This window comes from Crocodylus siamensis, chromosome 1, assembly GCF_052110815.1.
Source record: "Crocodylus siamensis isolate JL-2025a chromosome 1, ASM5211081v1, whole genome shotgun sequence".
NCBI lineage: Eukaryota > Metazoa > Chordata > Crocodylia > Crocodylidae > Crocodylus > Crocodylus siamensis.
Window position 1 is genome coordinate 132,743,444 of NC_143395.1, and position 24,373 is coordinate 132,767,816.

The window sequence follows — 24,373 nt, forward strand, 5'->3', positions numbered from 1 at the left end:
GCCTCTCTCCTACCAGACAAAGCAGCTGCGAAGACAGCAAATGAAGACCAAGTAGTGTCAGCAATGAGAGTCCCAGAAAGTTAAGAAGCAGGAAGCAGCAGGAAGTTAAGAAGCAAAAAATGTGTGTGAATGTAAAATGAGTGGAAGCAACTTGAAGCCAAGAGAGGGAGTGAGATAACGGAATAAGAAATTATTTCACATGAGCAAACATGAAGCTGAACAGGAAAGAAAAAGCAGGCATCCCCTCAATACAGATAAGTATCCCAGTCATGTATGTAGTTGCTTATGAGGAGGGATGCTTGCTAACGTTCAGGGACAATGCAGTTCTGCTGCAAGACATCGTTTTCTTTGCTGTAGTATAACTGGGGGTGGGGGGGGGGTTTAGGAAAGCAAAAGGGATACTGGCTTCTAGAAAAGATCCTCTACTTCCTCAAACAGGGGTTAATATTATTAAAATAAGCGTAAGTGTTTTTTTTCACCTAAACGCCAGGTTTCACACAAAGACCTTTAAATGTAAATGTTAATTTTTTTCCCAGATAAAATGAATTACTTTTTAACCTTATTGGAGATGGTTCCAAATCTTAAAAAAATAAGACCATAACCACTTAAGATAGTGATTCCCAACCTGTGTGCCATCAGATCCTTTTAAAGGCTCTGTGGGGTACCGCACAATATTAGCACTATCAGGTGTGCAAACACCAACACGTGATTCACAAGATAAATGGGAAGATTTCCCACATGAATTCATAGCATCAAAACTATTCAGACCTGCTGTGGTCTTTCTGGGGGTTTTGCAGCAGAAGAATTGCTGTTATTTTTCCATAATCAAGAAATGAGTGAAACCTAATAGCTGTTTTTTTTTTCTCAGGGTGCCTTGGGTTTACTGAGGTTGAGAAGCACTAACTTAGGGAAAGGGCCAGTTGTCCCAGTTCATGGTAAGAAATTCCTACATCAGAATTTCAGCAGAGTACCGAATAGGTTCATTCTGATCCTGATAATATGTCCTTGTGCTACTGCTTGTTACACTGGTTCTCTAATCCCAGAGAACATTCAGGCCAGATGCTATGAAATGCTGTGCACCTAAAATTATGGTGTGGGGGATGATTTAGGGCCTGAAAAGTGGCGGGGGGGGGAGTTTAACAATACAAAAAGGGCTTAACGTAAAAGTAGTTCCTGTTTCAGAGAATATCAGAGCCAGTTATCATGGGCTCTAGCTGTCAGATATGAGCTCCTGAGCAACATTGAAGACAACAGGCTGCTTCTGTAACTAAGAAGTGAATCTCTCTCTTCAAGGGCTTCAGAAACCTGAGGGGATAAGAGACACTTAAATGCCCACCAAGAGTAAAAATAAAGAAATGAGTCAAACATCTGGACTCCTTGCACCAGGAGTGCAAGCTAAAGAGGTGATGCCTTTTCATGCACCTAGCATAGTTCCCCTCAGATTAACCCTTGCAGAAAAGTCAGCTCTCTTGGATCTGCTGCAACCTCTAGCAGTCAAAAGCAGGACGTTTGTAAGACTGACCAAAGAAGCAAAGCACAAAAGAGGAAGTGAAAGAAGAGAAGCAGCATCCTCTGGAAACACAAACTGGAAAAATGGACATTGGGAAAAAAAAGGTTTCAAATGTTAATTCAGTGGTTGCATCCAGTGAAAAATGCCCAGGGCTCTTGGAAAGTGGGCAAAGTTGTCTTTTCTGCTCATCCCAGCAGAGAGTGAGGGAAAAGCATCAGAACACGAATGGAACTGTTCATACAGAGATCCTGCAAAGTGATAAACTATTTTAGACTTAACTGAGGTACCCAGCATCCTCCAAGATTGTGCTACCAGCTATTAGATTTCTATCCTGAAAAAGATGCCATTTGTATCCTCACAATACAGAATGGCAGAGAAAGGATAGTTATTATGCTCTTGCCAGGCATCATTGATCATTACTGAATATTTCATGCAGCCAAAGAAATTATTTAAATCAAATAAAAAGTTGAGAAATGTGTTTGTTTCCTTCCAGATCTAAGTCTTATTTCCTAGGGGGCAAATTCTTTTATAAAACTCTTGTGCAGATGGATGTATCTGCATCAGTGCTCCTTTCCATTCAGTTGTAAGTCATGCTGCATCTGTGTGCTGGAGATGCAATTTATTACAAAAAGGAGAGGCTCCAGAAATGAAATTCAGAGCTAGTGTGTATTTTCCACTAAATTTTGGATGTGAGAATTGTGGGTTTAGTTTTGATTCCAGTTCTAGTTATGTTGAACAGCATAAGTCTGAAGAGAATCTTCAGCTGGTTTTGTAATTGGCTATTTTGGGATCAGTTTCTGGCTTTGATTTTTCATGAAGACTTCCAAAAGTCCTTGAGTTTTGCCCCAGTGAAGAAAAATAAAAAATCTAGAAACTTTTTACAGGACAGAAAAATATTTATTAAAGTCTAACGACTAAGACATTGGCAGCCTGAGTCTCTGCCATCTCTGTGCTTACAATAAATAAGCCACTGAAAACAGTGCTCCCCTCACTTCATCTTTCTGACAGATTTGAGTGCTCTGTAGGTGAAGCAAGCTGAGCAGATGCAGATGCAGAGGGTATTCCCATCACACCAAGTCAGAAGGCAAAACCAGTAGCCCGAGGCTGCGTGCAGCTTGTATGCAAAGCAAAAATCACAAGGGAAAATGGGAATCAGTATTGGCTTATATGGGGGAGGCTCTCTCTGCATGAAAATCAAGACTGTCAGTGTTTTGAATAATGCATAATAATGGCTTTACACCCATCAAGGCAAATTTTCCTTTCCTATAAGGAAGGAATTTTGAAATTATGTTTCTAAATATAGGAAAATCTTCTACATCAGCTAGAGTTTCTCAGTGTGTGCATGAGAAGTGACCACGCAAGCTATGAGAAAAATAAGCAATGACATTACAAAAGTCAAATGACTGCTGCACATTAGCTGTCCTTGACTGACCTCCTTAATCTGTCCCAGAAATATGAAAAGTTAGGTAAAGCATCCAGGTTTACAATGAAACACCAGGCAAAATTAAACTGAACTACCCTCAACTTTCCTGGCCCCTAGAAATTAATCATGCTCCCACTGCTTTTGCTGATGCCTTTTGATAATGGACACAGTTGTGTTCTCGTTGCCTATACAGGTTTGATGCTGTACAATGCCACTCATATCCTGTGAAAAGTAAATGTTCTTGGCTGTCTCTGAACTTGATGGGGGCTGAAGAACCCCAGCATCCCTTGGAAAGGAGTCAAGATTTCACAGGATTCAGCCTTTTTGTGGAGGAGAGTTTAAATGTTGCTTTCTGCTGACCATGCAGCCCCAATCCAGTTAATGGAGCTTTACACAGGTGTGACAGGTGACTTAGCCTGAGACCCTTTGATCTGAAAAGCTTAGGGCATTATTGTAAATCAAAATCATCACAAATAGACAACCAATAAAGAGGTTGAGGAAAAACTCCAGTGGCCAAAAAAAAAAGGGACCTACTGGTTATGTGGGTACGGAGAAAGGGGTAAAAGTTGGCTGCCATGCTGAATTTTTAGTTATTTACATTCGTGGGAGGCATGGGGTAAAATTGAGGAAATAGTGATTCGTGTTGTAGTGGAAGGCTGGATGTGACAGGCTAGTTGGAGGAGATTATTTGATTAAAGACAGAATTTGAGTGTATATGATGTTTGTTTTATTTGATGTTGTATAACAATAGGATTACAGTTACCTTGGAGAAACAGTTATATTTTATAAGCAAAAATTACTTATGTGGGGTTTTATCTCTTTTTATCTGCATGACCTATAAAGTTATATTGTCTAGCCATGTTTCCTTCTTGGAGCACTTAACACTTTCAAATAATTAGCTTAATATTTTTCAGAATATAGATTTTTATGATCCTGGTAAAATGGTAATTATAGCAGGGAGCACACATCATAAGTTGTTATGTGTTGCTCCCTAGAGACATTACAAACGATATTACAAGACCTGATGAAAACTAAACATGACAGGTTGTACCTCCAGATAATGCTATGCAGTATATGAAAAGCTAGACTTCCAGATGAGCACTTCAAGGCCTTGATCCTTAGCTTCCTCACCTGTGCTTGAAAAGAAGCAATGGTAGCTTAATGTACTCTAGCTTCCACGCTGGATCCCACCATTGCCCTCTTCATTGAAGTGGTCTCTTCATATACCTATTACCCAAGTAGTTAGCCATTTCCCACAGGCACCACAAAAACTGCTGTTCTGGGGAAAAGAAATACTGCATCTGGTGCATGATTTTCTTGAGACTTTATTGTGACTATGCCACAAGGTAAGAGAACTGGTTCAGCCCAGAAGTGCCAGGCCTCAGATATGCCACCAAGTCTCTGAATCAACAACAGCAATTACATTAATTCTGCCTGAGAGGTAAAAGTATCAAAAATTCAGAACATGTTTGAAACACCTGAAAATGATCAGAGCTGGCACAATTGAACAGTATAGTCGTTTCTAAGCTCTAACAGTTAGGACAGTCATATTTTGTTTTCCAGCTTCCTGCTGTGTACTCCCACCATCATCCATCTCCTTACTACCTAATTGCCTGCCTCCTCCTTTCATGACCTCTCATCCTTCTACCCCTTACTCTCTCCACTTTCTTCTCCCATTCCTAATCACTGTTCTTTATTTTTCAAAGAACTCAGTCTAATCCCTTGATTTCAGCCTATCCCAAGTATTCGTGGCCTCCCCAAATTATCTCCCTTACCTCTGACCCATCTGTCAACTTACACCTGACTCCTGTTGAGCCTGTTCTGTCAATACCTTCTTCCTCAGCAATAAATTCCTTCTTGAATGTGACCTCAGTATTGGCAATACCATTAACATCCTGGCTGCTACCTGCCTGGTGCTCCCAGTCAGACTGCTTGTTAAATAATCATAGACTGATATATTAAAAGGCCAGAAAGGATCATTGTGGTCATCTAGTCTGACCTGTAGTAAAGGCCATATGATTTCCCTGAATTAATTCCCATATGAACTAGAGCATTGCTTTTAGAAAAATATCCCATTTTGATTCAGTGATTTCCAGTGATGGGGAATCTACCACAAGACCTTGCAAATTAGTCCTATCATTCATTATCCTTATTGTTAAAAGCTTGTGTCTTATTTCTAGCCTAAATTTGTCTAGCTTCAGTATCCTATGATCTAGTATTTAGATCTCCTTGTCATTCTGCCTGCTAGATTGAAGAGTCTTCTATTATCAAAGTGGGGATGGGGAGGGAATTGCTTCTAAGATATGATTAAGTCATTTCCATAACATTCCCTTTGTTAAGATTAATTCATGGAATTCCTGAAATTTTCACTGTTTTCCTATTCTTTAATCATTCACCTGGCTGTTCTCTGAACCCTTCTTTGAACGCATTCCTTAACATCCTTCCTGAACTGTGGGCACTACAGCTGGGTACAAGATTCCAATAGCAGTCAAACCAGTGTCAAATATAGAGGTAAATACCTTCTCTGCTCCCATTTGATATTCCCTTTTTATATGTATGCAATGATCACTGTCACAGGGCGGGGACCCAGGAGCGGCCGTGATCTCTCCTGGAGCCCCTACCATGCCAAGTTGGCAATCAAGCACCCTCATTCTCGCCCACCATGTCTTTGAAGATCAAAGTATTACAAGGGAGGCTGCCTTTATCTGTCCCCTTGGACACGGTGCTCTTACTTATCCTGGCCCCTGGTCTGTATAGATAGATTTTGGTGCACCCACCTTATGGGCTATGCGTGGCTCCTACCACCCTTTACACCATGCCCCAAGCCTCTCAGACATACTGGATGTTGGTGAGTCAGTTATTGGTGCCCACACCCTCACGGATGCCCTCCGGGCTTATCTGCTACTCTCTATGCAATCACCCTCCCTGGGGCTTATCCCGATACAGTCGCCCTCCCTGGGGCTTATCCCGATACAGTCGCCCGCGCCGGGGCCTTGCCCTGCAATTCCTGCCTGCGCCGGGGCCTGTGTGCGCCCTCCCTGGGGCTTCCCCCACATGACACTGCCCCACTGGGGCCAGGGTCTATACAACCTCCAAAACACAGCACCCTCTCCAGCCCCAAGAACTCCCACGCTACTGAGGCGCTCCCATGAGGCCTCCTCCAACCCCTACAACCTCACCCCGTCCTCCGGAGTAACAACAAAACAGAAAGCTCCCACTCCTGGGCTACAACATAAACTCCACACCAAACTGGCTATCCATCATTCCTCTCCCTACCAGGGTTTCCTCCACCCCACACCATCTCGCGGAATGATGCTCGGGCCATCAGGTTTCTCTGCTATGCCTACTCCCAGCAGAGCTCTCTCTTTCTCAGCTGCCAAAGGGGAACTGCCTGCTTGGCCTCAGCCTAGGCTGTTTATATAAGCCAGGCCCTGCCCCCTTCCGGTCAGCTGACCCCTGTGGTTGCCCCGGCAACCGGCACCTGTACCTTTCTTAGGAGCAGGCACTTCAGTGCCCTGCGACAATCACATTTGCCTCTTGGCCACCTTGAGGGCTTGAGGTCCATAACATTGGCACATGCTGTTTTCCTTGCTGTTTCCTGCGCTATTGCCCAAAATTACATTAAAAAAATCTTAACTCAGTTTTTAGATTTTATTCAATGTACTGTGATCTCTTAGTCTCCTACAAAAAATTCAATTTCCTGTGAGTAAAGTCTATATTCTCGGTTTCTAGGATATACAAGTTGTACGTTTGACTTTATTAAAACCCATATTTGTACTGTGCGTTAAAATAAGGCCAAGAACTAAACCCTACAAGACAGCTCTAGAATTTTATTCACTTTAGGATGATTGTCTTTATGCAGTATTGAAATAGATCTGTTAGTTGGTTTTTAATCCATTTAAAGTGAACCAGGTGGATTTTGTATCTTTCTACTTTGGTAATCCAAATGTTGTGCAGTACCAAGTCAAATACCTTACAGAAGTCTATCATATCAGCACTATTACCTTTGTTGACCAACCTTGGAGACTCATAAACAAATGCATTAAGTTATTTTAACATAACCCTATTTTACTGAAATCCATGTTAACTGGCATTAATTGAATTAATGCCAGTCCATTAGTACTTTATTAATTGAGTTTTGTGTGAAACATTCCATAATTTTATCTATTAGTTTATCTAAACCTATGTCACGCTGACAGGCCTAAAATTACATGGATTATCCCATTTACACTTTTTAAATATTGCCACAATCTTACTTCTCTCCCAATCCACTGAAACTTCCCCAGTGTTTCAAGACTTAGAAAATAAACATTAATGATTCATGAAGTTCCTCAGCCAGCAATTTTAATCATCTTATTTGATACAAGTTATCTGGATTTGTTGATTTTTTTAAAAGCCCAGCTCTAATAGCTTCGGTTTGACAGCTTTCTTATCTAGTGTTGGAATGGAAAGTATTTCATAATCAGCATATGAAATGACTATCGCATTTGGCTTTTTTCCCCAAACACAGAACAGAAATATTGAGTGAATGTGTCTGCCTTTTCTGTCTTCTTATTAAGAATTTGCTATTTTTATGTAGTAACAGGCCAATATCTTTTTGTCCTATTGTACCTGAACACATCTTATTGGTATTGTTATTTTAGAAAGCGGCATTAAAAACTCTAGGCATAATACAATCAAAGCCTGGAGACTTTTGCATCCTCCACAGTGGGGAATTGGGACCATGAGGCACCTGAGCTGCACCTCTCAGGAGGCACCACTCATGGCAGATCCAGGGCACATGCAGCAGTGCAGTCACTCACACACACACACACCTTTTGATTCACAGTAGCAAAGCAGAGTGGGGCAGAGCAAAGGCAGGGTGCTGTTGAGAGAGAATGCATTGCCATGAAGACCCAAGCTAACACTTCCTTGGCTCTGTAGCTGCTGCCATATTAAGGACTTTTGATCTTTGCTTGCCATATAAAACTGCAGTGGCTGTGGAGGCAGGAAAACCTAACTTCACTCTTGACAGCAACACCTCCTCTCACAGCAGCATCCTACCTGCTATGCTCTGGCCCACTCTGAACCCATTTTTTTCAAAATCCTAGAGCTACTGGTATGCACTGTTATATTCATCCAAGCACAGCCATAAATAAAATGACTCTAAACACTGTTGTGGGTAAGACTGCTACCATCCTAGCCAGCATTGGATATATTTTGAACATAAAGTAAAAGTAGGAATTAGGTGCCATCAGCAGGCTCAGCAAACAAAAGTTAAGCTGAGAGTCTCATGCACACATTCAGTTCATACATTCAAATATCTCACAGGCACCACAGTGGCCCAGGCAGCTGCAATTTAATGACAAACTGGGTGTGTCTATACAAGGAATTAATGGGCATGTCTACATGTGCATTACCATGCTTTAGTTAATATGCATTAAGTCTAGTACCTCCATGGTAAGGGAAAGGTGCATTAGCCTATCTTAATGCATACTAACTAAAGAGACATTTTTTAGTGATGCTTTAATGCACATTAGCCTATTTTAATGCATATTAACTGAAGGACAACATTTTTAGTGACACTTTAATGCACATTAAACTAGGCTAGTGCACATTAAAGCACACATGTAGATGCACCCAATGCATCTGAATGTTCTGCGCAGAAAATTCAGGTGCATTAAACTGCACCCTGGCACACATCCGATGGGAGCAGTTTAGTCCAAAGCTGTTCCTGCCCTTCTCTGTCCCTCTGCAGAAGCCAGCCCCAGGCTGGCAGGGGACAGAGCACAGGGGCCAGTCCTAGTCTCTGCGGGGTGGAAAAAGCTATCCTGGCTGCAGGGCAATTGCCTCTCAGCCATATAGAGATCAGTACCTGTCCTGATCTTCACATGCCTAGGAAAGCTGTCCTGGCTCTGTGGGCAGCTACCTTCCAGCCATATGGAGATCAGGACCCCAAAGCTGGGACAGCTCTCCCTGCCACGTGGAGATTGGGATAGGTCCTGATCTCCATGTGGCTGGGAGGCAGCTGCCTCCAGAGCCAGGACAGCTCTCCACACCCCACAGAGATTGGGGCTTAGCCACGCAGCAGTGCCGCCTGCTTCCTAGGCTGACCAGGAGCAATCTGATCCCAGTCAGGGTCTATACAGGCACTTTGGATCATTAGTTAATGCACCATTTTTCTAATAACTGTATATATCAGTACTAGAAAAAGGCACATTAGACAAATTTGCACATTAATTGATGTGCATGTGTAGACGGTGATACCATACATGAGAGTAAAGCATCTTGTGTAGCTATAACTGCTGACCCAAAACAAAACTTTTCAATTCAGTTCAGCAAACCAAAACATTTCAATAAAATTAGAAGTAAAGGTTTTGTTTAAACTTTCCTGATTTAAAATTTTTTTAAATGTGACAAGACTAACTTCTTTCCAGGGACCATCTTGATTATAGAAATCTCCCTGCCAAAGCTGACAGCTTTCTATTAAAACTGTACAATAGTGACTGTATTTTTTGATAGAGGATAATTGTTTGGTTTTTTTAAAGTCAGTTTTTCCATATTATAATCTTGCATTGGATGAAAATGAAAACTAGAGTTAAAACCTTTTTTCTATAAATTTAAGCAACAAAAAAGAAAAGAAAGTGTTTAAAAAAATCATGTCATGACTGCAAAGCTAAACATTTGAGGTGTTAAAGAACACAGAGGGCAAAAGGTACCAGATTTCCTGGATTGTTGGGTCATATTACAGAATGATATAAGTCAGGGGTGGGAAAAATATGGCCCATGAGCCAGATCTGGCCCACAGTGAGTCTTTGTCTGGCCTGCAGTGAATCCCTTGATCCCCTGGCCTGCGCACCATTTGGCCATGGCGTGTCCTGCCACCCCTTGAGCATACAGCAGGGCTGGGGCAACTCCACAGTGGAAAGGGGGCTGGTAGCTCCTTCTGGCTGCCACTGCTGCCAGCCTCAGCCCCATCCCCATGATACTGGCTGGGACCAGTATCACCCTGTGATACTGCACAGTCACCCTGTGCTGACTCTGGCCTCACCCACCCAGGCTCAGCAGTGGTGGCACAGGACAAAAGCTGTTGCTCAATGCGGGGAGAAAGCAGGCCCTCCCCCTCCCACTGCCAGCAGTTCCCTACTGCAGCCATCTGGAGCCCGCGTGGAGCATCCTTATGTCTATGCCACCATCATCACCACCTCCAGGCTTCCCCACAGGGCAGTGGTGACAGCACAGAGCAGATGCAGGGCAGGCCAGCACAGGCTCCAGGCAGCTGCAGGAGAGAACTGCTGGCAGTGGGAGGGGGAAGGGCCACTTTTCCTCAGTGCTGAGTAACAGCTTTTATCCCATGCTGCCACTGCTGAGCCCAGGCAGACAAGTCCAGAGCAGGTGCAGGACACGTGGGGTTGGGTTTGTGCAGTGCAGGTCCCCACTGGTACTGTGCGGCTGGGGCTGGTGGTGGCAGCAGCTAGAAGGAGCTACCTGCCACTTGGGCTGCCTAGAAAGGCACCCCCAGCCCTGCTGCATGCCCAAGAGGTGGCAGGACGCATCACAGGCAGGTGGTGGAGAGCAGGCCAGGTCAAGGCTCTGTGTGGGTTCCAGCTGATCCACTCCTGTGGGGGCAAGTCCAGAGCAGGCATGGGGTGGGGCTGAGCACTGCTGGTGGTGGTGGAGAGGTGCTGCAGGTTTCATGGGCTCACAGCTGTTGTGAGCTGGGAGCAGGTGCTAACCAGCACAGGAGAGCACATGCAGGGGGTCCCATGCACACCCCACCATACCTACAAACCCTCCCCTGAAAACCCCACAACCATACCCTCCCCCACACACAATCACACACTCCACAACCACTGCACCCACCTACACCTACACACTGCACCCCACCCACACCCCCCAAAACCCCCACACCCTCTATCATGTGTACGCCCCAAACATACACACACCTACATGCCTCTGGGGGGAGCCCTGCTATGTTCACACACCCGACCACAACCTCCCCCACGCTCACCCCCAGCCACCCCTCCACACATCCCACAAACTCCATACCATATATTCATTAACAGCTTGGATGAAGGGGTGGAAAGCTCAATGATTAAGTTCTCAGAGAATACCAAGAAGCTGTAGGGAAACATAGGCAGACCACAGGACAGGGCAAAGATCCAAAATGACCTTGACAGACTGGATTTATGGACGGAACAAAATCAGATGAGGTTTACACCACGATGAGTGACTGCCATCAATCACAACCCTCTGGGTCCGACCACGAAGCCAATTTCCCAGCCAGCGGATCGTGGTGGAGCCAAAGCCGCAACCGGCCAGTTTGGCCAAGAGGTGATCATGGGATACCAGATCAAAAGCTTTTTTGAAGTCAAGATATATGACATCAATCTCTTCTCCCTCGTCCAGGTGATAGGTCACCTGGTCATAGAAGGAAATGAGATTGGTCAAACAAGACCTACCCGCAACAAACCCATGCTGGCTGTCCCTTAGAATGTTAGCCTGGGCCAGTCCCTCAAGGATGGCCTCCTTAATAAACTTTTCTAAGATCTTCCCCAGGATAGAAGTCAGGCTAATGGGCCTGTAGTTAGCCGGATCCACTCTCCTCCCTTTCTTGAAGATCGGCACCACATTGGCCTTCTTCCAGTCTTTGGGCACTACACCAGAGCGCCAGGAGTTTTCAAAGATCCGTGCCAGGGGCTGGGCTATGACGCTCGCCAGCTCCTTGAGTACCCTGGGGTGCAGATTGTCAGGACCAGCTGACTTGAAGGTATCCAGCTTCTCAAGGTGTTTCTTCACGAGGTCAGCATTGATGGAGGGTAGGGGATCCCCCTCATCCAGATTTCCCTGTCCCATAGCAGGCATGGGCATCCCGTGTGACTGATGAAAGACTGACGCAAAGTACCTATTTAATAGGTTGGCTTTTTCCTGGGCGTCAGTTGTCAGTTGCCCCATCTGGTTTAGCAGGGGTCCAACATTGCCCTTGCTTTTCCTCCGGCTCCCCACATATCTGAAAAAGGACTTTTTGTTGTCCTTGATGCCTGAAGCTAGTTGGAGTTCAGTTGCAGCCTTGGCTTTCCTGGTTTGGTCCCTGCAGGACCGGACCAGCGCGGAGTAATCCTCCTTGGAGGTGAATCCCATCCTCCATCCTTTGTAGGCTTTCCTTTTTAGCCACAGTAGGTCCGCTAGGTCCCTGGAGAGCCAGGGGGGCTGCTGTGCCTTCTTGCTGCCTTTCCTCCGTGTTGGAATAGATTTAGCTTGTGCACTGAGGATTGCTTCCTTGAGAAGCAACCACTCTTCTTGAACTCCCAACTCCCTGGGGTCATGGTCCCTGAGGGCCTGACCGACAAGCCTTTTGAGCTTGTCAAAGTCGGCTTTTCTGAAGTCAAGGACTTCTGTGTTGCTTACTGACTTGCCAGCTTTACGGCGGATAGTGAAGGTGATCAGCTCATGGTCGCTGTCACCCAACTTCCCATCAATCACTAGGTCGCCGATTAGGTCGTCCCCCATAGCCAGTACCAGGTCAAGCAGCGCTTTGCCTCTTGTTGGCCCATAGACTTCTTGAGTCAGGTATAGGTCATCCACGCACGAGAGAAAGCTTTGCGACCGCTCGGATTTTGCTGAGTGATCTTCCCACGAGATGTCCGGGTAATTGAAGTCACCCATGACAACCAAGGTCCTGGAGCAAGCGGCCTCAGTCAGTTCCCGGGCGAACTCCTGGTCAAGCTCGGGACTTTGAGTGGGAGGTCTGTAGTAGACTCCCACCATTGTGTCCCCTGTGCCGAATTCCCCACAAATTTTTACCCAGAGGGTCTCTAGCTGTCCATGCCGGTCGCCAACATTAGCTTGCAGGGACATGTAGCTTTCCTTCACATAGAGAGCTACACCCCCGCCCCTTTTTTCAACACAATCCCTCGTGTACAGGGTATAGCCCTCTATCCCCGTGGTCCAGTCATGGGTGGAGTCCCACCAGGTCTCCGTTATCCCAATGACATCATATTTCTTTGCACTGGGCAGGAGGACGAGCTCGTCCTGCTTGTTGCCCAGGCTCCTGGCATTAGTGTACAGGCAGACAAGTGTGCCCTTGGGGGCTTTTGCCTTGCCCACAGATTGTACCAGGGCTGGGGCAGGGGTGGGCTCCCTTAAGTGCCCCTTTAAGTGCCTTGGTCCGCTGGCTTTGCAAGGGCCGTTCAGCGGGCCAGCAGGGGCAGTAGTCCCCCCATCCCCCAGCGGGCTTAGTTTAAAGCCCGGTGGAGCAGGTCAGCCAGCCTGGCTGAGAAGAGCCTCCTCCCCAGGGGAGAGAGGTGGAGGCCATCTCTTCCCAGCAGCTCGCTGCCTCTCTCTCCAAAGAGCGGGCTGTGGTCATGGAAGACAAAGCCTTCCCGATAACACCAGCGCCGCAGTCTTTGGTTCACCGCATGGATCCTCCTCTCCCTCCTCGGCCCATAGCCCGAGACTGGGAGGATCGACAAAAACACCACCTGAGCTCCCAGACCCTTAAGCCCCGCTCCCAACTCCCTGTAGCGCCTCATGACCTGGCTGGGGGTGCTCCGAACCGTGTCATTGGTGCCCACATGAATCAGGAGCATGGGGTAGTGGTCTGTAGGCTGGAGGAGCTGCGGGATCCTCTCCGCAATGTCTCAGATGCGGGCCCCCGGGAAGCAGCAGACTTCCTGGGCTAAAGGGTCGGGGCGGCAGATTGCCCCCTCAGTACCCCGCAGGATGGAGTCTCCCACAACAAACACCTTTCGCTTTGTCTTGGGGAGAGCGGGGCCAGTAGCTGCAGTCGAGCCTGGGTTGCCTGTGACCAGTGGGGTCCCTCAAGGCTCTGTCCTGGGACCCATACTGTTCAACATCTTCATTAACGATGTGGACATTGGAGTCAGGAGTGGACTGGCCAAGTTCGCCGATGACACCAAACTTTGGGGCAAAGCATCCATGCCAGAAGATAGGAGGGTGATCCAGGCTGACCTGGACAAGCTCAGCAAATGGGCAGACGAGAACCTCATGGTGTTTAACACCGAAAAATGCAAGGTTCTCCACCTTGGGAGGAAAAACCTGCAGCACCCTTATAGGCTCGACAGCGCTACAGAAGAAAAAGACTTGGGGGTCATCATTGACCACAAGATGAACATGAGCCTCCAATGCAATGCTGCGGCTAGTAAAGCGACCAAAATGCTGGCGTGCATCCATAGATGCTTCTCGAGCAAATCCCGGGACGTCATTCTCCCCTTGTACTCAGCCTTAGTGAGGCCGCAGCTGGAGTACTGCATCCAGTTTTGGGGTCCACAATTCAAAAAGGATGTGGAGAAGCTTGAGAGAGTCCAGAGGAGAGCCACGCGCATGATCAGAGGTCAGGAAAACAGATCTTACGATGACAGGCTGAGAGCCATGGGACTCTTTAGCCTGGAAAAGGGCAGGCTCAGGGGTGATCTGATGGCCACCTACAAGTTTATCAGGGTGACCACCAGGATCTGGGGGAACACCTGTTCACCAGAGCGCCCCATGGGATGACGAGGTCGAATGGTCACAAACACCTGCAAGACCGTTTCAGGCTGAACATAAGGAAGAATTTCTTTACTGTCCGAGCCCCCAGGGTCTGGAACAGTCTGCCAGTGGAGGTGGTTCAAGCGCCTACATTGAACACCTTCAAGAGTAAATTGGATGCTTATCTTGCTGGGATCCTATGACCCCAGCTGATTTCCTGCCCTTTGGGCAGGGGGCTGGACTCGATGATCTCCCGAGGTCCCTTCCAGCCCTAATGTCTATGAAATCTATGAAATCTTAACTGGGAGAAGTGGAAGGTCCTTCACCTGGGTAGGAAGAACCCTCACCACAACTATACAACGGGTGGTGGTCCACTGGCTGGCACAGTACCTGACAAGACCTGGGGGTCATGATTAACTGGAAAATGAATATGAGCCAACAGTGCAACGAGGCTTCCAGAAGGGCAAATAAAACCCTGCCATGTGTCAGCTGATGTGTGGCCAATAGATCCAAGGAGGTACTTCTTACTCTCTATTCAGCATTGGTGAGGCCTCATCTGGAGTACTGTGCCCAGTTCTGGGCACTGCACTTCAGAAAGGATGTGGATAAGCTCAAGAGGTTATAAGGAAGGGCCACCTATATGGTTAAGGGCATGTAGGGTAGGCCCTATGAGGAGAGTCTCCAGGAACTTATTCAGTCTGAGTAAGAGAAGGCTGAGAGGTGACTTGATAGCTTCCTACAAGTACAACAGGGGGGAGCATCAAGAACTAGGAGAGCAACTCTTCAGGAGGGCACCTCAAAAGGAGGACAAAGATGAATGGGCATAAACTAATAGAGGGTAAATTCAGGCTGGACATAAAGGAAAAACTTCTTCTCTGTAAGGGACACCAGAATCTAGAACACACTCCCAGCAGAGGTGGTGCAGTCACCGTCCTTGGAGGTGTTCAAAATGAGGCTGGATAGCTCATTGAGCCCAATAACTCCCTACGCATGGCAGGGGACTGGACTTGATGATCTTACGGGCCCCTTCCAGTTCTATATTTCTAGGATTCTACTCACCCACACTTGTATCTACATACCCCCACAAACATGTCCCCACAAATCCCCCATACCCACCCCCCACCCACACTCCCTCCGCCACATCCCACATACACACACATCTACACACACACATCCAGCTCCCCACAAACCCCATACCCACCCCTTCATACCACACTCCCCTACAGTATCCAAGAGTAAGACTTCATTTTGTGCTATTGTACAATCACCTCTATATACACCACACAAACATACTCAGATCTGGACAAAAATATTTTTTAAATAAAATTAAAATATGGTATTTGTCAATATTTAATTTTTACTATATAATTTGTTGGGCTTTTTCCAGTTCCATGATGGCAAACCCCCTTCCCAAAAAGACTACTTCTGGGGCAAGGGGAGAGACTTCCAATGGTAAAAGTAATGGATTAGGGGGTGGGACTTCTGGTCCCAAGATGGTGGCCATGGGGCAGGACACCTGTCAAGGTAAGCTAGGGAGAATGAGGGGGAGGGGCAAGGAACCAGCCAGCTGTAGGGCATTGGGAAGGGGGTTTTTTCCACCCTCCCATCCCCATATAGCTGAGCCAGGCAGGAGCTGTACTCCTGAGTCATGCAAACAGGCCAGGCAAACAGGTGTGCTCTTTAGGGGTATGCTGAAGTTTGCACAGCAGTTCACGTAGGAGGATGCACAGAAGGGGCCTGAATTCCATGAGACAGCAGCTTCAGACGTAGACTTCAAGTGAGTGAATGAGGAGGGGGTTACTATCGGGGTGGTGACACAGAGTGCAGCCAGGAATCCTGCTCTGCTGCTGCCTTGGCCACAGGGCTCCTGTGAGGCCTCCACTCAGACAGGGCCCTTGGCTGGATCTGCAGTGCCCTGCCCCCCTGGTCTGCAGGGGTTCCCTAGTGGGACCTCTGGGGCCTGGGGGCAGCGTGGGGGCCAGGGGTCCCCTCACCTGGCCCACATGTGCCTGGATTGAGGTTCTGGAGGGGCAGGTGAGGGAACTCCAGGCTGAGGTGAGCAGGCTGCAGGGGATCAGGGCTGCAGAGGATGAAATTGATGATTACTTTTCTTCTCTGCAGGACCTGACACCTAGTACAGAGACACCACAAGAAGGTCCTAAGGCAGCTGAACAGACGATGGTCACCTCCAGAGCTAGACAGCATACAGCTGTGACTGCTTCCCCAACACAGCAGGAACAGATACAAAGCCCTGGCAGCACTGAAAGATGATGCAGCAGAGGAAGTCATGAGGGAGGACACATCCCCAACAACCATGCAGGCTGAGCAACAACTAGGCACGCAGAAGAGGAGACGCAGGGTCATCCTGGTGGGCAACTTCCTCCTGAGAGAACAGAGGGGCCTGTTTGTCAACTGGATCCCATGCTGCAAGGGGTTTGCTGCCTGCCCGGTGCCAGGATCCGAGACATCACTGAGGATTCCCGACTTCATCTGGCCCTCTGATTACTATCCCATGGTCCTTGTCCACATGGGCACAAATGATGTGGCTAGGAGTAGCCCAGACTATATCATGAATGCCTACAAACCTCTGGGGGCCAGGCTTAGGGAGTTGGGGGCACAGGTGGTCTTCCCATCAATCCTCCCGGTCAGCGGTCACTATCAACACCAAGATGCCTGCATCAAAGAAGTCAACTTGCAGATCTGGAGTTGGTGCCATTGTGTGGGTTTTGGCTTCTACAACCATCCACACTTCCATGAGAGAGGTATCCTGGGAAAAGATGGTCTTCATCTTTCTTCTAAAGGTAAGAGTCTGTTCTCTTACAGGTTGGCCAATCTCCTCTGAAGGGCTTTAAACTAGGTTCATCAGGGAACAGGGATGCAGTGGACAATGAGAACCTAAGTTCAGAGAACCACAAGCCATGCAATGGATCAGCCCAGGTAAGCACTAAAGGGCCCAATAGACATCAGGACAGGGGATAGTACCAAGGGCACCCACTGGGGGGCTTAAATGTCTCTACACTAATGCTAGGAGCATGGGCAATAAGCAAAAGGAACTTACACTCCTGCTTGCAGGCAACAACTTCAACCTGGTTGGAATAACTGAAACCTGGTAGGACCCTACTCACGACTGGGTGATAGGCATTGGAGGTTATAGGTTGCACAGACGGAATAGAGTGGGGAAAAAACGGGGAATGTTGCTCTCTATGGTAAGGAGCAATATACATCGTCTATAATCAAAATGGGATCAAAGCAGATCCAAACTGAGGTACTGGGGGTTAGGATACAAGGGGGCCTGGGGGAAAGGGATTTCGTAGTGGGGGTCTACTATAGAGACCAGGAGGATGAGCTTGACCTGGAATTCTCTAGGCAGCATTCTGAAGTTGTACAGGCAAGAGATATGGTTGTCATGGGTGACCTAAACTACCCTGACATCTGCTGGGAGGATCAGTCAGCCAGAACTAATCACTCATGTAGGTTCTTAAGCTGCACACAGGACCTCCACCTAACACAGGAGGTATACGATCCCACTGGGGGAACGCTTTGCTGGACTTGGTGCTGGCTATGGGGGACGACCTGGTGGGGGATCTGCAGGTACAAGGCAACCAAGGGGATAGTGACCATTAGTTGACTGAGTTCACTGTTTGGCAATGAGTGGGAAAAGTAACCAGCAGGACTGAAGTTTAGACTTCAGACAGGTTGACTTCAGAATGCTTAGGAGATTAGTTAGTGGGGTATTAAAGCTCAAGAGCATTGACAAAGTGGAGGTCCATGAAGGGTGGTCATTCCTCAAGGAAGTGATCCTTCAGACGCAGAAGGAGGCAATCCCACTGCATAGAAAAGGGGACAAAAGAAGCCAAGAAACCTTCCTGTCTAAACAGAGAAATCCAGGAAAGCCTAAGGGCAAATAAAAGGGCATACAGGCTGTGAAAGCAGGGGCTGGCTACCAAGGAGCTCTTTGGCTCGCACTTGCAGGGAATCAGTTAGGAAGGCTACAGCAGCATTAGAACTCAGGCTACCAACAAAAATTAAGGACAACAAAAAGTCCTTCTTCAAGATTATAGGGAGCAAAAAGGTGGCACAGGGCAGTATAGGACCCCTACAAGATAGACATGAGCAGACACGAGCCAGATAGGGAGGACAAAGCAGAGCTCTTCAATGAGTTTTTTGCCTCTGTATTCTTGAACTCGGATCTAGACAAATCTCCCAAACGTATTACTGACAGAAGCAGGAGAAACACCAGCCCACCAACTGTCAGCACTGACCTAGTAAAGAGATGCTTGAAGAGGCTGAATGTGTCAGCACTGACCTAGTAAAGAGATGCTTGGAGAGGCTGAATGTGTTTAAAATAAGTGGGACAGGATGAGCTCCATCCAAGGGTGCTGAAAGAATTAGCTAGTGTCATAGCAGAGCCACTGGCATGACTGTTTGAGCACTCATGGTGCTCAGATGAAGTCCCAGAGGACTGGAAAAGGGCCACGTGGTCTCTATTTTCAAGAAGAGGAGGAAGGAGGATCCAGGTAACTATAGACTGGTTAGTCACACCTCTATCCTTGGGAATATCCTTGAAAAAATTATCAAGGATCACATTTGTGCGAGTCCAGTGGGTAATAATACGCTGAAGGGCAACAAGCACTGTTCATATCAGGTTGATTGTGCCTGACTAACCTTATGTCTTTCTATGACCAGGTCACTAAAATCTCAGACACAGGACTTGAGGAAGATGTCATGTACTTGGACTTTAAGAAGGCCTTTGACCTGGTATCCCATCCGATTCTCATAAGCAAATTGAACGGTTGTGCCATAGATGACAACACAGTCATGTGGGTGGGAAATTGCTTAAGGGTCGTACCCAGAGAGTGGTGGTGGATGGGTCAGTATAGACCTCGAAAGATGTGGGCAATGGAGTCCCCCAGGGCTCAATTCTTGGGCTGGTGCTGTTCAATGTCTTCACCAGCAACCTGGATGAGGGCGTGGAAAGCACTCTGCCCAAATTCACAGATGACACCAAACTTTGGGGCAAAGCAAACACACTGATGGGAAGAAACCAAGTGGGCAGAGAACAATAGGATGCAGTTTAAGAAGGACAAGTGCCAGGTTCTGCACCTAGGGAGAGGGAATCACCAACACACCTATAGGCTAGGGGATGACCTTCTCAGCAGCACAGCAGCAGAAAGAAATCTTGCAGTTGTTGTTGACTGTAAGATGAACACAGGTCATCAATGTGAAGAAGTAATTAGCAGAGCTAACTGCAATTCGTCATGCATTAATAGGTGCATCATGAACAGGTCCAGGAAGGTGATGCTTCCCCTCTATGCAGCACCGGTCAGGCCGCAGCTGGAGTACTGCATCCAATTCTGGGCGCCACAATTCAAGAAGGATGTGGACAACCTTGAGAGGGTTCAGAGGAGGGCCACTCGTATGGTTAGAGGCCTGCAGGGAAGGACTTATGAGGAAAGGCTGAGGGACCTTTTCAGCTTCTGCAAGAGAAGGCTGAAGGGGGATCTTGTGGCAGTATACAAATTAACTGCGGTGGAGGGAATAGGAGATGCTCTGTTTACCAGAGCACCCCTTGGAATAACCAGAAACAACAGCCACAAGCTGATGGAGAGTAGATTTAGGCTGGACATCAGAAAGAATTTCTTCACAGTTAGGGTCACCAGAATCTGGAACAGACCTCCAAAGGAGGTGGTGCTCTCCCCTACCTTGGAGGTCTTCAAGAGGAGACTGGACAGGCACCTGGCTGGGGTCACATTATCCCAGCACTTTTTCCTGCCACTGGCAGGGGATCAGACTTGATGATCCTTTGAGGTCCCTTCCAACCCTAACATGTATGAATTGAATTCTATGAATCGAAGCTCATCAAAATTCATTAAGCGGCCTTCTACCTGAAACAATTGCCCACCCGTGATCTAAGTGTTACCAGACAACTGAAGAATTGTAGTATATGTTCATATTAAAAGTAGCATGAGTCTTTTGTATAAGGAGCAGTACATGAATATAAAATTGTATTTAGCCACATAGAAAAGTTGTAAGAGGTGATGGGCAGTCATTACTAAACAACCAGATGATATGGGAATTCACTCCATTGTGTTTTAACATTACTAACATTGAAGTCCTCAGTCTGCACATCGAAACATTTTTGGAAAGAGGAAATTATGAAGCAATATAATGGATTTAATGCACCACATCTCCAATCAAGAACAATTTCTGTTCCTGCTATCCATAACAGTTATGAAGCTTATCTTGTGAACTATGAGACTTAAGTAGTTAATGTTAGCTGACAAGATTTTTGAATGTCTTATTATTGGTAAAAACTCTCCTTATTTTTTTAGAATAGCTGGACCTTTTGGCTCAAGTTTAAAAAAATGCATATTCACACTCACGCAGAAACCAGAGATGGGAAGTTTCAGCTTGAAGCATGAACATTTCAAAAAGTTATAAGCATTTTCAAGAAAAAAATAAAAATGGAAAGCCTTGAGTAATCTTAAGAACACTTCTCATAACAGCTCTAGTTATAGTTAACTTGCTGGTGTTTCATTTATGTATAATAATAATATATATAAAGAAAAATGAACAGCATGGCATTTAATTTTTTTTTTTTATATTTCAGTAGCGAACAGAAAATTCAACTAGAAACAAGCCTCTTTTTGCGCTACATGAAGTATAAACATGTGGTTTGATATAATTCTGGCCCTTAAGACCTTCTGATGTAAATTTACAAGCCAAAAAAATGAAAACAAGAAGCATTATTTTTCCATTTTACAGATGAAGTAGGCACAGAGAAGTTAAAAGATTCATCCAGTCATGCTAGAAGTCAGTGATAGAACCAGGAATTGAACGCAGGTCTCCTGCATTTCAAGTCAATGTTTTTACCACAAGTCTGTCCCTAAAAGTAATCAACTGAAATGGAATGAATCAACTTTGTCTAGGACTGTGGTGTTCTTGAACCAAGCTGTTCAAAGAGTCAAGATCCATAGAGGGTAATTCATTGCATTACATGACCCTTCCCTAAAGACATTAAGTACCAAATACTGTTTATTCCACAAAGTGAATGAAAGGATTATAACAATCAAAGCCTCATTGAAATCAATGGCAAAACTCCCAGGGCTAAGATTTCACTGCATATCTTTTACATCTAAGACAAAGGATGAGCATAATAATAATTTTATCTTTTGGGAAAACAAAGCACCCATTTAATCCATGTTGCATATATACATGTTTTATGCAAAGCAATATTTTATAATTGAAGCGAGTGGGTCTCATTTTCACTGAAATAGATTGTCTGGCTGGGTGTTGAGAAATGTACCTGCAGGAGGTTCTGGAATACGCATCATTAAATTATGCATAAGCTCCATGTTACACAGTGCTAGTCAGTCAGATCTCAGACAGTGAAGGAAGCATACCTCGGTCAGTCTCCTTTGCTCTGAGAGATTTTTGAAAAACATGCTGAGAAAATTTACTGGGCCCTGCACTTATATTATAATGCATAATATTATCATACAAATATTTGCAACTAGTAACGACTCTTGGAGGTTTAACTTAGATCAACTGTAATTTGTCCAAGTGCAGTTGTACATGATGTTCTATGCTGCACTGAGCAGAGTTAGTGTTCTGTTTATGGGACGACTATTGAAGGATGCCTGGGGGTGTTTTTATAAATACTGTGTAAAACAGTGAGAGGTTGCCCATGGTCTTACTCTTTTTCAGGGTGGACTTGGTAACCTCAGATTGGTGGGAGACCTTACAGTGCAGTCTTCACAAGACAGAAGAGGATGAACTGAAGAGAATGTCTTCCTGTCAACCATTCCTGAATCAAATGACATTGTGAGCTAGAGATGGCTCCTACTGAAGACACAGCAACTGACTTGCATCTTGTAACAGGGAAACCAGGCCTCCTAAGCCCATGACTACCTTGTGCGCTAACCATCAGACACATTGCCACTCTACAAGCCACTCTTATATTTGAAAGGAGGGTCCTGGTGCACAGGACATGGAATCAGGTGATCTGACTGGTATTTCCTACTAGCCAAAGGCTTCCCCTGTGACGATGAGTCATGGGAGACACTTAGCCCAGAACTGTCAAACATAGATGCCTAAAATTAGACACTCAAATGCAGTAGCATATACCTGTCTAAAGAGAGATTATAGTGTCATACAACACTAGGGCTGTCTGATCCAGCCCCCTTGTTTTCTCTAGTCATCTAGTCCAGTGGTCTCCAAACTTGTTTGATCGCGCACCCCTATCAGTAAATAATTTTTGAGCACGCGCCCCCAATATATGTATATTTATATTTGCACACCCCTATCAGTAAAACATTTTTGAGCATGCACCCCCCAATATATTTATATTTATATAAATATAAATAAAAGTTCTAATATTTTCTTCCCGCACCCCAATGGATTGTCTTGCTTACCCCACTTTGGAGACCACTGATCTAGTCCAACCTCCTGATTTACTCAAGGATGATCCTGCCTGGAGCAGGGGGCTGAACTAGATGACCTTGAGACATCCCTTCCAGTCCTACTTTCTTGTGATCCTATGACCTATCTTTAGACATACAAGTCTAAGATTGCTAGCTTTCTGTTGCAATTTCTGCATCTAGAAGTTGGGAATAAAAATTAACCTTCTGCTGTGAAACTGTTGCAAGATGAAATGTATGTCTATTCTGCCAATGTATCATACTTGAGAGAGTCACAGGGAAGCATCACATGTCTGCTCTTTCCTGTGCTGCACCCTGAAGGGACATAACATAACCACTTTTAATGTGGCACTGGGTGCACACCACAAGCTTGCTGATTCAGATACATTTGCACCAGCACACTTGCAATTTGTGCAGTGTCTGAGATGTGCCAGTAAGTGCATCGTGTTTCACTGCAGCACTCCCTAGCATGGTGCTTTGACAGTAATGCCCCAAACAGTTTCCAAATTATTTGAGATCTTTGGATGGAAGTCTTATAAATTATACAAGATGTCGTGATGAATGGGGTCACCTAGCCTGTTTCAGAAGTACGATTACTTTGTATTTCAGATTTTCCTTCAACTAAATGTGAAAGACTATGAACATGAATGGGTTAAACCACAGTTTGGTGTTGCTGCTGAAATAGCTGCTATTTATCACTGCCTCCTACCATGAGGCTGAAAGAGGAAGCCTGAATGTCACATATACTGTATTTATAACTCTTCATTAAGCTTTGAAGAAGGTCATCTTTATGTGTAGATGCTACAGACAGAGCAGCTGATAAGTCCCAATATAACTATTGGAAGGCACTAAATAGATTTGAGATGAGTATTTTATAAAAACAATATTTTAGCCTGAAAGACAGCCAGTCATTCTGTTACTGGCAGCAATCCAATTACAAGCAGCTGGCAATTCATACTTAGCCAGGGATGCCCAAACTTTTTGCAGCCCTTAGTTTCAGTGGCTGCTAGCCAGAAGCCAGAGAGCTGCCCTTAGTTTACATAAAATGGAGTAGATTGCAGTTGACTTAATCTTTCTAATAGAAATATGGCCAACAGAGACCTGTTCCCAGCATTCGGTGCTCTACCCTGAATAAGCCATAGGCTACAATGTAGACTTTAGTAAGCCACACTTGGCCCACATTCTGGTTTTCCATGTCTTAAATTAACTTGGCTAAAAGTGCAAGGCTCTGAGGTATGAGTGTGGATTATATGCAGCAGTGAATAAGCCTTCATTTTTATATCTAAAGGTGGGCACAAATGAGGGGGATAATGCTTCTTAAAAGATTTATTATTTTTACTTGTGCCTCCTAGATCTCTGATTCTCAGTCAGGGTGCTGGGGAACCACATGACCCTTTGAAGGGTGCTGCAGGAAGTATGAGGAAATAAGCAAGGTATGAAAAGATAAGAAGATAAGGGCACACTCTAGGTCTCCCTGCCTGATTGTTCCCTTGCCCACATTGCTTGACCCCTCTGCAAAGTAAGCATTATAATAAATTAGGTTTTGAAATGGGG

General features: G+C 45.8%; 1 long non-coding RNA gene across 1 annotated transcript; it reads left to right on the forward strand.

The window, feature by feature from the left end:
• The first annotated feature begins 418 nt into the window (after positions 1-418).
• Positions 419-21,350, forward strand: LOC149873345 (uncharacterized). Its single transcript, XR_016439857.1, has 3 exons — positions 419-935; positions 16,521-17,200; positions 21,165-21,350. It is a non-coding gene; the product is annotated as an uncharacterized LOC149873345 (long non-coding RNA).
• The last annotated feature ends 3,023 nt before the right edge of the window (positions 21,351-24,373 follow it).